Source organism: Rhagoletis pomonella, unplaced genomic scaffold (assembly GCF_013731165.1).
Source record: "Rhagoletis pomonella isolate Grant_MI unplaced genomic scaffold, Rhpom_1.0 Rhpom_scaffold_00014, whole genome shotgun sequence".
Taxonomy (NCBI): domain Eukaryota; kingdom Metazoa; phylum Arthropoda; class Insecta; order Diptera; family Tephritidae; genus Rhagoletis; species Rhagoletis pomonella.
Window position 1 is genome coordinate 13,821,936 of NW_023458568.1, and position 13,284 is coordinate 13,835,219.

The following is a 13,284-nucleotide window of genomic DNA, read 5'->3' on the forward strand; positions in this document are numbered from 1 at the left end:
ATCTGAACAAAGGCCTTTGTTCACGGGTGTCCCACAAGGGTCAATCTTAGGACCACTACTATTTAGTTTGTTCGTTAATGATATATTTCGGACTTCTATGCACGCCAACATGCATGCCTATGCGGACGATGTCCAGCTCTATATGTCAGGTCCTCTGGAGGACTCAGCTAATTTGTGCGCAAGCTTCAACAGAGAACTGATGTCTATAAGGTCCTGGGCACATTTAAATGGTCTTCGTCTTAATTAAGTGTTTTGTTTCACCTATTTGTAAGAAACGTCTTAACCTAGCAACTATTCCATCGTTACACATTGGTGGCAAACCAATTAAATTTGTGTCAAAAGTAACTAACCTCTGGTTTATTATCAACACTGGCCTTACCTGCATTGACCATGTGAATTCAACTGTAGGCAAAGTCTATAATACTTCAAGGAATTTACGAATGTCTGCTCCATTTACACCGATAGAAATCAGACGTAAACCCGCAATCCAACTTATAATGCCAATTATCTGTTATTCTGAGGTAGTCTACAGCAGGTTAGATTCCCAATCAGCTCACAAAATAGATGTAGTATTTAACCAGATCACGCGCTATGTGTTTGGGCTAGCAAAATATGAACATATTTCCGCTTGGAGAACGCGCCTACTTGGCTGCGAAATTTCTGAATATCTTAAAGCTCATGACAGATAAGGCACCCAAATATCTATATGAAAAATTAACGTTCCCCAAATCCACTCGAGTAAAGGGCTTGACTGTTCCTACCTACAATTATCTCAGCTCTGCACGGCTATTCTTTGTCAATGCTATCCGCATCTGGAACTCTATTCGATCCCATATTCGCAGTAGTTTAAAAAAAAGCAACTCTAAAAATGTTCTGTATGCATATTTCCGTTAGCTTCACTTCGGTCCCTGTGATGTGATCTCTATGTACTTGTTTAATTAAGTCTTATTTTAAGTATATGTCCTGGGATTGTAGAACTCACTTAAAAATACTACTCTATTAATTATATTATGTTACTTTTATTTAGTCTTAAGTAATTTTTGCTGTTTTAGTTATATGTATGTACTGTTATGAATTTTTTGTTGCGCTATAAAAGATCATTCTTTTGATCTTATTGTGCTAATGATTTTATTAATAAATGAAATGAAATAAGGAAACTGCTCCGATAGATGCATTCAACATACCTGCACATTAGCGATACCTACCTTAAAAATTTGCAACTATTGTCAATTATCAAAGAAAGTAATACGTTAACCTGCACTGGCTCTACACTTACCCTAATTTTACAAGCTTTTATTTATTTTGCTCATCTCGCATAACAACGAAAACGGCTATAATTTGATGTAGTTATATAGATAATTAGATACCATTCGGAAAAAATTTCGCTTGCAGTAATCTCTACGTGGTAAGTGCTCCTTCATTATTTGGTTTCATAGGGATTCGGATACCTTCCCCATTGAGGTAGTAAAGAAAATTCGCTTAAGTGCTTTTTTCGGTTAAATGCACAAGAAGGATGGACAGCTAAGCAAAATATACTGTATAGATATATCCATTTACTTAAATGTAAACGGATTAAGAACCAAAGTGCTAGAAGAGATTTGAGCGTTTGGTACAAAAAGTATTTTTGATGTTGAAATTGTACTTAAAATCGGCAAATTGTACTTTTGTACTTTTTAAATGGTATTTTTCTGAATGGTATCTAATTATCTATATAACTACATAAATGATAGCCGTTTTCGTTGTTCTGCGAGATGAGCAAAATAAATAAAACCTTGCAAAATTTGGGTAAGTCTAGAGCTAGTACAGGTAAACGTAATACTTTATTTGATAATAGTTGCACAATTTTTAAGGCAGGTATCTCAAATGCGTATGTATATTGAATGCAAATATAATGCCGCTGATGCGCATTTTGGGGTAGGTATCTTTAATGTGCACCTAAGCATAAAGGCAGCAAAGCAAAATACTTAATGGCGATCCTGCAGAAATAGAATTAGGTAATTGACACACAGTTTTATAGTCGATACAATTTTAGTATTATAAAGTGAAAGTGCAGCTAAGAATTCATGTTGATTTTTAATTTTTTTTTGCATTTTCTTTATACAAATTGGATGTACAAAAATTTCAGTATGGAAGAAAAAGTGCAACACCTTCAACGAAAAAAGTTCTCAAAAATCTACGCGAATTGAATGTACTATCTCGATCATTTAAACATCTCGGACTCGCCCACCACTAAAAATGATTATTTAAATCTAAAGTATATATTAAATGATATTTAATATTTGATTTAGAGATGAAATTTCGACAAATTTGTTTAAACAAAAATGTAAAGCGCATATGCAGAATGTGGAAGCGAGATTCTTCTGCTTGCGTTTCTATGTTTTTATCATTTATCAGTTTAAGCACATACGATTGAATGTAAAAAAAATATTTTTAATTGCGGATCCGAAAGAAATATTTATTAGTTGCATTGAGTTACGCAAAAATAGTGTCGAAAATCATTCGATTGTGCTGAAGGTGCCGGCTGCATCAGAAAGGGCCGAAAATGGCACAATGCACACTCATTTTCCATCACTGTCACACATACAATCTCACTATTCTGTTGACTTTGTTTTCCCCTTCCGATAACTTTTTGCTTCCGCGCTTGCCCAGCACCGCTGTGCAAAGCTTTGCACGCGCAGTCCCCCGCGACACATATGTGCCACGGTGGAGAGAATACAGAAGGTGGCGCCGATGGCAATACCGCTAATCGGCTCTCAGTGAATTTGACAGAATCAGCTGTTTTGCTGACGTCACAGTCGTGATGACAGCAGTAGTAATGTGCTGAGTCAATACTTTTAAGTATCCAATACTCTCGATACTCAGTACCAAAACATTTAGGTTTCGAATAAAAGCGCACATAGGCCAAAAATATGGAAAAAACGGTTCAGGGGAGACTCGCCTATCAAAACCCGAATGTATGAGCCAATAGAGCTTTTAATACTGATTCAAATGAAAGATGTATATAAGTCGGTTCGAGGCCATAACACAGAGAAACTCTTACTTGTTTGAAGCATTTTTGTTCCAGCTGAATCGGACGATATCGTTTTTGTAGGCAGATTCTGTAACCAGTTAGCGACAATTTTCGAATCGGTATCGGATTTGTTGACGTATGATATGAAATATTTTTATGTTAACAAGTGCGATATCGACCCGAAACTTGTCGCTAACTGGTTAGAGAATATATCTTTGAAGGATAACCAGTCTTCATATTTAACCTATGAAGACTTCACAAGCATGTAGTTTGAGATTTTTGTGCCAGTTAGGTCGAATTTGAGACATCGACATAACGGGTGTATTGCGGTTAATGAGTTTCGAGTTTAATTGGAGTTCGCTGAGTAACTCGTTTATCTTCAACTTAGTGTAGAAGCCGAAGTCATTGGACTTCTTATATAATGCATTGCACTTATCTCGGATCATTTCGTCTATGTCAGACATGGGCACTTTTTTGCCCGCGCGGTAGCGAAAATGCGAGCGCGGGCTGGAGAAAGGGAAAAACAGTTTACGGGAGGAAGGGTATGAAAAGTTGCAAAAAAATTATTTATATCCCACCGACATCATGTTCATCGCAGTACGGCTGCGGTAATACTGACTTTGTGTACCAAACAAAGAGCATACATTTTCCTCATATACACAATAAGCCAGAGAACGTATATTTATAGAGAAGGTCCAAGAACAAATCAGCGTGGAAACTGTCAAATACCAACAAAACTGGTGAAGCGCATTTTAAGAGCGGCAAGCCAGAGACAATCGAATTTTAACAGAGCCCAGCCAGAAGCAAAATAAATTTAACAGAAATTGGCTCATCAATGTAAATGGATTGTTTTCTTGTTAGACAACGAAAAGCTGATGGCTTTTTGCGTTTTTGTTCTTAAAATTGGTTAATTACTTAAAATAAATGCATGCATAGAAGTCGAAATAATTATTAATTTATGTATTATGTACATATTGTGTACATCCATATGTATGCGAGAGATACAATTGTGTGAATCTAAAATGTGAAAGTTATGCAAATATGTAGTATGCAATTGGCAAATTCGCTGGTGATTTGCCGTCGGCATTTGAGTTGAAAAAATCGACTTTTACTTTTTTACCGATTCATATGGTAGATGCTACGCTATTTTCAATGCAACAAACCGCAGTTTTCTAGCTGCCTTAGTTTTTCCTCAAATTCACTTTAAAGAAGGACACATTGACCAAAACACGCAAATGCGCGCTGTTTGGTGATTTGATAGATGCTACGCTATTTTCAATGCAACAAACTGCAGTTTTCTAGCTGCGTTAGTTTTCTCACAAATCCACTTCAAAGATGGATACATTGACAAAAAACGTGCAAAGGCATTGATTGGACTGCACTTGTTAATTTCAAAGTTGTTTTTGTCGAAAAGTTATTTATATTATATGTAAATAATGGGGCATATGCATAGTTAAAATAAAGCCGACACTAAAGTTAGTTACAGCTTTTTCATATCACTTTCAGTGGACTAGGCATCTGTGAAAAAAAAGATGCAACTAACTTTCTTCTTATTTGGGACTGACAAACGTAAACTTAGAGTAGACTTTATTTCATATACGAATATGCCCCAATAGTTTTGGAGTCAAATGAAAATGCATTTCCCCATGCATACGTATGTACCCTGCAGGGAGTGACGTTAGCTTATACCTAACTTTAGTCTGTTTACGCGAACACTAGTGCTAACTATTAACTGTGTATTTTGTTCGAAAAAAGCTAACTACTTTTGTGGGGCGATGGCCGCAAAAAAGTCAGACCTGGATACCTCTGCATTACATGTCAACTAACTTGTAACTAACTACTTTTGGACATAAAATATCAATAAGAAAAACAAAATATTTTTTTGTTTTTTTACTTTTTTATTTACTTATTTATTTACTTTATTTTATTACATTTCATATTTGTTTACGTATTCTGCTCTGGGTGGCCCCATATTCGAACACCGTCAGACATAACTTCAAAATGATAGTATAAAATTTCGATCTTCCTTTTATTTGTCCTGAATATAAAAAAGAATCTGCGAAGTTCAGAAAAAAGTGTATTGAAAGTAATTTTTGTATGAGGATATTTAATAGAAACTTGTAAAGAAAACCAACTCCCGATTGCGTCTGCATGACTCCTGCACGACTTTACAATTCACTTTAAGTTGGTTTTGTCATAGCTAATTAAAAGTGAGGTATTAATCGAAATCTCGCCAAAAAGCTAACTATAAGTTGGTTAGTTTTAACAATTGATAATTTTTCACTGCAGGGTACATACGTACTCCATTAACTGATAACGTTTTTACATGCATACATATATATGTATGTATGTGCATATTATGTACTGCCAAAATACTACGCACATACACATAAATGTACATACCCGGCAGGGAAACCGCGAACTAGTGAATCAAATTTCTAGTTCCGTACTATGTCTTTATCGCCAAAAACGAACTAGTCCGATATGAACTAAATCCCCACCAGTCCAAAATCGGAGAAAAGTGGTACTTTTAAAACACTAATTTATTTCACTATTTATTTATTTATTTAATTTCAAATTGAAAATACATTTCTTCCAAAATAACCTAAAATTGCACACACGGAAGAACCAAAAAGATTGAAAAATTATGATACTTTTTTCTTTCGTCTGTCGATTTCAGAACTGGTTCCGAACTATAGAATTTAGGACTAGTTCGGAACTATCGAAATAGGGATGCAGCGGGGGGCAATTGACACTTCCTAGGACACCGCCATGTTAAATTCGCCAGTTGCTTGCATGCAAAAGAGATTTATCGCGAACCAGTACTGGGTCTAAATGTTCTAGAAGCGCCCCAGTTCAGAACTAGAGATATTCCCCACAGGGTATTTACAACTCACGGCAGCATACATACATATGCACATAATTACACGCATACTCAAATACAACAATAACTATTTCTTTCATAGCCGCATGCGCGTATTTCTCAAGGCCAAGTAAATTCATTCATAAAAATAACCGCTGCACATCTCCCCGCAAATTCATCACCGTCAAGCGCAACTTTTTCAATTCGACACAAAAATTCTAAAATCTTAAAATGAAGAAATCTCGGCCAGCCAAGTGAAAAGTGGCAACTATTTCTCTATATCCAGTAAAATAAGTTATCTCGAATTTTGGAAATTTTTGGTAATTTTTGGCAAAACACTCTATTTCTATGTTCCATATCAATATTTCAATCATTAACTAGTTTTTTAGATGTAATTTTAATAAACATTAAATAAAAGTGTACGTTTTCTGCAGGAAAATACATAAATTTTTTTTAATAAAATCAAAACTTCTAAAATCAAAAAAATATGTGGTTTTATCGGAAGTTCACAGATGTAACGTGGCAACTTAGCTCGTTTTCATATTTTTCGGTCCTAAATTGTAAAATTTTTGTCCATGACGCGCCACAATTTTTGTACAGGTGGGTCAATGTGCCTTGAACACAATTTATATATATACAAAAAAATTATTTTATTAATTTTTTAATATTAAAATTTTCTATACTTCAAAGCGTTTATAAAAATATATTTACATAAATGCACGGACGATTTTTAATATTTTTCAACCGTAAACAATTCTTCAGTACCATAAAAGATTCAAACACATCAAAGTACAAGCAATGCAATGTCCAAGCTAGTGGTACTCCACTGTACATGTGTAAATGAAAGTATGCATGTATGCGTGTAAAAAATGCCAATTCCAGTTAGTGTTTAACCCATTTTAGCGGACATAGTTTTTTTGGTTTCAGCTGGTTCCAACTGTTAATGAAGCACAATTTTTATGGTTAATCTTGATGAAAGTTACATGTATCGTCGAGAACATGGTTACATGCAGAATTTTAAATTAATTAATATTATTCTCCATACAAAATGTACATGTATTGCCATATTAAATGCAAAGTTATGCGAAAATCTAAATATTTTGTAAACGTAGGGTTAATGGTTTCGCGCACGTGCCAATCTGGAGGCGATTCGCAGAAATTGAATAATTTGTGTTGACGGAAGCGGCGAGGGGAAGACGAAAGCAGAACAATCGTATATATGTATGTACATATGTGCATTTATAAATGCATACATACTTACATTTGTTTGTCTTTTTGGATGCATGAAAAATTTGGTAGGAGAAATAGGTATTGAAATGAAGTTTACAAATATGTGCTTTATAAATTTAGGTTTAGTTATTAATAAATTAGATATGTAAATGACAATGTGGGGGACAAATATGCACATGAGTAGCGGAGCTGCCACCCATCCAATGGCAACTTACACGACTTTATTAGAAAATATTTGAAAACTGAATAAATATTGAAAATGTTGAAAAATTTGTTAAATAGTTTCGGCTTGTATTAGCGAGATCTTTACTAATTGCAGCGAAAATCCGACGTTTTCAGATTTTTAGTATTTTTTTAAAAAAGTTTCCAAGTCGAAAATAATTAAAAACTGAATTATTTCCATAAATATCGGAAACATGGAAAAAATTCATTTAGACTTTCGTCTTAGTTTAGGGAGATCTCTACAAAAAAAAATGGAAAATAATTCTTTTCGCAGTTTCTTTTTCAAAAAAATTCTAAGTCGAAAAGATTAAAAAACTTAGTTATTTCGATGAATATCGAAAAAGGTGCTTAAATAGTTTCGCCTTAGTTTAGCGTTTCACAGGTTTTGGTTTTTTGTTTTTCAAAAAATCCAATACCAATACAGTTTTTTACTTGAAAATATCACAAAAATTGGAGTGTTATTTAATATTTTCGATTTATTTTAACGTTGTTTGTACAAATCACCGAAAAGAAATTATTTTTTTCCCCTAAAAATCTATTTACAAAAAAATTTTACTCCAATATAGTTTTATAATTGAAAATCTAACAAAATATTACAAAAGTCAAAAAAATTCTATATAACCTTTTCGATTTATTTTCACAGTATTTGTAGAAATCACCGGAAAAAGGGATTATTTATCACAAAATGTTTTCACAAAAAACAAACACTTATGGGAGTTTTCTATTTCCAATTATTAATAAAATATCACAAAAATCGGAAAATGTTATACAATATTTTTGATTTAATTTCATGTTACTTGTATAAATCACCAAAAAATAATTTAATTTTTTTACTAAAACAATTATTTTCACAAAAAATCAAACACTATCACAAAAATCATCAATATTCATATTTAATTAACATTCCAAACGCTCTCGTGAGATTTAGCTCTGTTAACATTCTTCTTTTATGCTTTGTATTTTGCTTTCGCTGTTAAGTATTCCAAATATTTGTCGCTCTTAAAATGCGCTTCGCCAGTTTTGTTTGCTCGAAAAATGTGGCATTCACAGTTTTCGGTCCTTCTCTATACTTTACTTCTGCACGTAGGCAGACAGTTAAGGTCTGCTTATGCATACTTCGCACAACTTCGCATAAACTTCAAACGGTAATTTCGTTTGTACTTTGTATGTATTCCGTTACCCATAATTTAGCAGAGCTTTTAAAAACTTAGCGATCTGTTGAGTTTAGATTTTGCTTCACATTTTCTTAAGTTACATTTTTATTGGACTGGTACAAATGGTTGTGCGAAGTTATGCGAAGTATGCATAATCAGACCTTAACTGTCTGCCTACGTGCAGGACAGTATAAATAGAGAAGCAAATGGAAGTAGAAATCACTTCTCGTAGAGTAGTCGCTCAGCATATCCAGTAAACAAACTGAGCTGTTTTTTTCGCCAAATTTGGTCCCCGTAAAGGACTTAGGGTTGCAGAGAACGCTTTTTCGGCAATTAGGGTATTGTTTAGCAATTTAATGTGGTGAAAAATTTTAGCACCGAATGTATTACTACGTTTATGCGACAGAATTCATGAAATCTTCATTTCATGAATTCGAAAGTGGTCCCGTTTATGCATAGGTCGCGAATTCATGAAATAAAGAGCTTTGGAAAATGGCAACGCACTAGCGAGAAACTAAACAGTAGGGTTGTGGCTTTTTTGGCCTCCTTTCGAATTGGGAACCAGTTGGTACCAGGAAATGAACCATACTTTATTTAAATTGGTTTTAATATATTTTAATTTTAATCTATTTGAATTTATTTTATATTTGATTAATTTAACGTAACTTCTCCAGTGTTGTAAATCCTGTTTATGCCACTCATGCTTTTTAATCTAAAAACATCATAACCCTAGTAAACAGCTGTTTGTGGAACGTGGCGTTGCCGGACTTGCACTTCACGATTTCATGAAATGATGCCAAATTCATGGTTAACTTTCGTGTATAATTGAATTCATAAAATGGTGTTTATGCAGCCAATTTTAACCCAAATTCATGAAATGAATTCGTGAATTAGCCTACGCATGATCGTAGTATATGAAATATTAAAGCTTCGCTACACATTATTAATAAAACTTAACGTAACTGTATTTTTTATTTTGATAATACTAATTAGTGCTATTGTTTACAAGTCGAAGTGATCTAAAGAATATGTGTAAAGGCCTGTATGCAGCTCTCAAGAAAAGCAAAAACTCCATATAAAATGATGTACAAGAAATGGCTAAGAAATTTTCTTGAGTCAAATTTCCTTAAGGCAGTACGCAGTTCTTAAGGAATTTACTACGCTTTCTACTACGGTTTTCTAAAGTTTTTTGTGAAAAAATAGCAGAAGGCAACCGAGGTTTGCATCAGAAATATATGCCCGTTCCATTATTTCTCGAGGAAAGAGTGACTGCCATACCTAAACAAAAGCGTTGGGCGGAGCGGTTTCTGACGCCTAGCGTTACCGCCGATGTGCCATACCTAAACAAAAGCGTCAACGGTACGTCAAATGCGGAAATAACACCGACAATCAGTATAGGTTTGTTTGTGTGTAAGACGAAAATGACAGTTTCGCCGTTTTCTGCAGCCAACTTCAATACCTAACGCCCTGTCAAAATCGGATTTTCCAACCGCCCAGCGTTGACGCCGCGTTGTTTCAGTATGCTTCATACAAATTGTGTGGGCATGAGAATTTTTTGACAGCCAGACAACGCTGACGCTTTTGTTTAGGTATGGCAGTGAGGCAACAGGCTGTGTAAGGGACACGATATCGAACCGAAAGTATCGATATGGTACTAATTTAAAGTATCGCTTTAAAAATATCGGGTACCCATTAATATCGGAATAAAAAGACTCGATATTCCAAATATCGATACCAAAAACCAAAAAGTTTATCTGAATATAGGTCTCGCATATAGGCCGCTGGGGTGTAGTGGTTAGAAGTGCGCAAATCTTGAAAATGAAAAACAGCTTCCCATAAAATACAATCGCCGTTCAGAGTCGACATAAAACTGTAGGCACCCCCTTTGTGCCACAAAATTAAGGTCCACGCGACAATTCGGAGAAGTTCGGCCAAACACTAACATATTGTGTAAGCGCCGGACTTTATTATTATTACAACACGTAGAGATTGAGGTGTTGACTTAAACACCCAGGCCGCGGGTTCAAATCCCACCACATGCAATCCTAACCATAGTACAAATTTCTGCACTTTAAAGCCCAATTTATATCGGGAAGAATTGTTACAGGCCAACCTTATATGCGTGCGTAAAAAGCTAACTCAAATTCCAAGATTTATCTTGCGTGACATCTCGATTTGACGTTTATGCTCAATTGGCATTTTGGCGCGACTATGAATTCAAAATTTTCTCGGCAAACTTCTGTAAATTTGACGGAAATGCAACTCTGAGAAATCACGCACGCAAATTGATTTGGGCTTATCAAATGAGAAAAATTTTCGTGCGTGCGTAGTAAAACTCTTGCCGGTAATATTAGGTTGAGCTGTTAATACCATTATCCTTCACCGAGAAAAAAACGCGTTGTAAGAATAAACATTTTTTATTTGATTACCGTTTCAAAATGTTCGTATTTAAATCAAGTGAAAAGTCTTACCAAAATGGATTTTTCTATTATACATACACTACGCACATATAATGGAAATATTCAATTCAAATTCGCCCGTATTAAAATGAAGCATTTTTCACTACACGGATGGCGTTTTGCACGTCTCGGATGCTTTTTCATATGTAATTAAGAAAGTATATGTATACAAAGCATGCACAGCGGGGACAACACATACATACATACATGGTATGACATAATGCAGATAACCCCGATTTTTAAAAGTGGCAACAAAAATTATGTATCTAATTATAGACCAATTTCAAAGTTAACCACAGTTGCGAAAACTTTCGAATGTGTTATTAAGGAGAAATTGTCATTCTCATTTAGCAGCTTAATTAGTCCAAACCAACATGGTTTTATTAAAGGAAGGTCCACAGTCTCCAATCTTGCAATTTTTACGGAAGATTGTCTGTCTGCTATTCAAGCTGGCCAGCAAGTCGACACAATATATATAGATTTTTCAAAGGCATTTGACGGGGTTTCTCACAAGGTCTTAGTGTCTAAATTATTCTCTATAGGTTTCCACTCTAATTTTTTGGAGTGGATTAAATCATATTTTTCTGACAGAAATTGCATGGTTGTGTTCGAGGATGTCTACTCACAGCCTTTTATTGCGACGTCGGGTGTTCCTCAAGGTAGTATACTTGGACCACTGTTGTTTATTTTATTTATTAATGACATAGGGTCCTGCTTCTCGTCATCTAAATATCTATTATATGCGGACGATCTCAAAATTTATTCTGTTATTAAAAGCATACACGATTCTATTGCCCTTCAAGGAGAACTTGTTAAACTACACGATTGGTGCATACGAAACCGTCTTCATCTAAATATAAATAAGTGCTCACATTTTACTTATACCAGAAAGCTAATCATATTTCGCGCTATCATATTTCTGGATCCCCTCTTAATCATGTTAATGAAGTCAAGGATCTTGGTGTCTATTTCGACACGAAACTAAACTTTTCCACGCATATTGAATATATAGTTGGCAAATCATACGCGATGGATGGCTTTCGTCCGGCGTAATAGTTCATCTTTTTACGATCCATACACTTTGAAGATGCCTTATATTACTCTAGTAAGATCCAGGTTGGAGTATGCGTCATTCATTTGGAGACCATACCACAATTCTCATATCACGCGATTAGAACGGATACAGAAACAATTTATAAAATTTGCTTTACGCTCACTGAATTTTAGTGAACCCATTCCCTCATATGAATCACGTTGTGCACTTCTAAATTTACAAACTCTACATAGCAGATCTGCTTATCTTGCTTGCTACATCTATATCGTATTTTCTAAAACGAACTATGCAATGTATGCTCCCTTGATTAGAACCTTAGTGGAGCTAAACAATATTCCAACTTTTGACCCGGCTCTATCTTGTGGAGCAGTTCGTACTTTATTATACAACTATTTTAACTAGTTTTAAGTACCTCTGAATTATAGTCAGTAAGAATTTATTGTTTAATTGACTGATATAAATAAATAAATAAATAAATAAATAAATAATCGCGCGCTGTGATGTTGATTCAAACTCAACATTTGAAAACACCTTTACATGTATGGCTGTAGCTGAGTGTGCAAAGACGCTTGATACAATTGTTTGCGGCCAAGAGGGACCGGGTTGAATTACCATCAGACGGAACATGAAATTAATTTTTTTTCTTCTTAAATACGAAAAAGCATCTGTGCACTTCACAACCACATATTTTATAACGTATATACTCAAATCTAAAACGAGTTGGGTTGGTGCTCTTTCATATGAGTATTTTTTAAATTTAGCATGTTTTTTTTATTCTAAAATTTTTTCCCTCAGTGTTGGAATGTGAGTTTATGACACTCGATACGATACTAGGGATCTGGTACTCGATTCCAAAAAATATCGTTTTAAAACTATCGAGTAGAAAATATCGGTATCGAATGCCAAAAGTATCGATATGGTATCGTATCGTATCGAAATTCGTGTCCCTAAGGCTGTGAAGTATCAAAAATTTAAAAATTCCTTGGACACACACACGAAATAATGGCAGTTTTTATTAAACATACATGATATGTACATATTCCCATACTATTTTGTAACGAGTTACCTAAATGAAGACACGACCCACAAAATGGAGAAGATTGGCCAAACACTTATTTTCTTCATTCCATACATGCCTCTATTTTATTATTCTGGAATGGCCACTTTTTTTTTATTTAACAAAAGCAGTAATAATACGATGTTTCCACGTATCGTAAGTCGCTCTCTAAGTAATTCGCTAAGTAATTCGTGAATTACCCTGTTTCCATCGCACATTCGTAATTCGTTTGGCA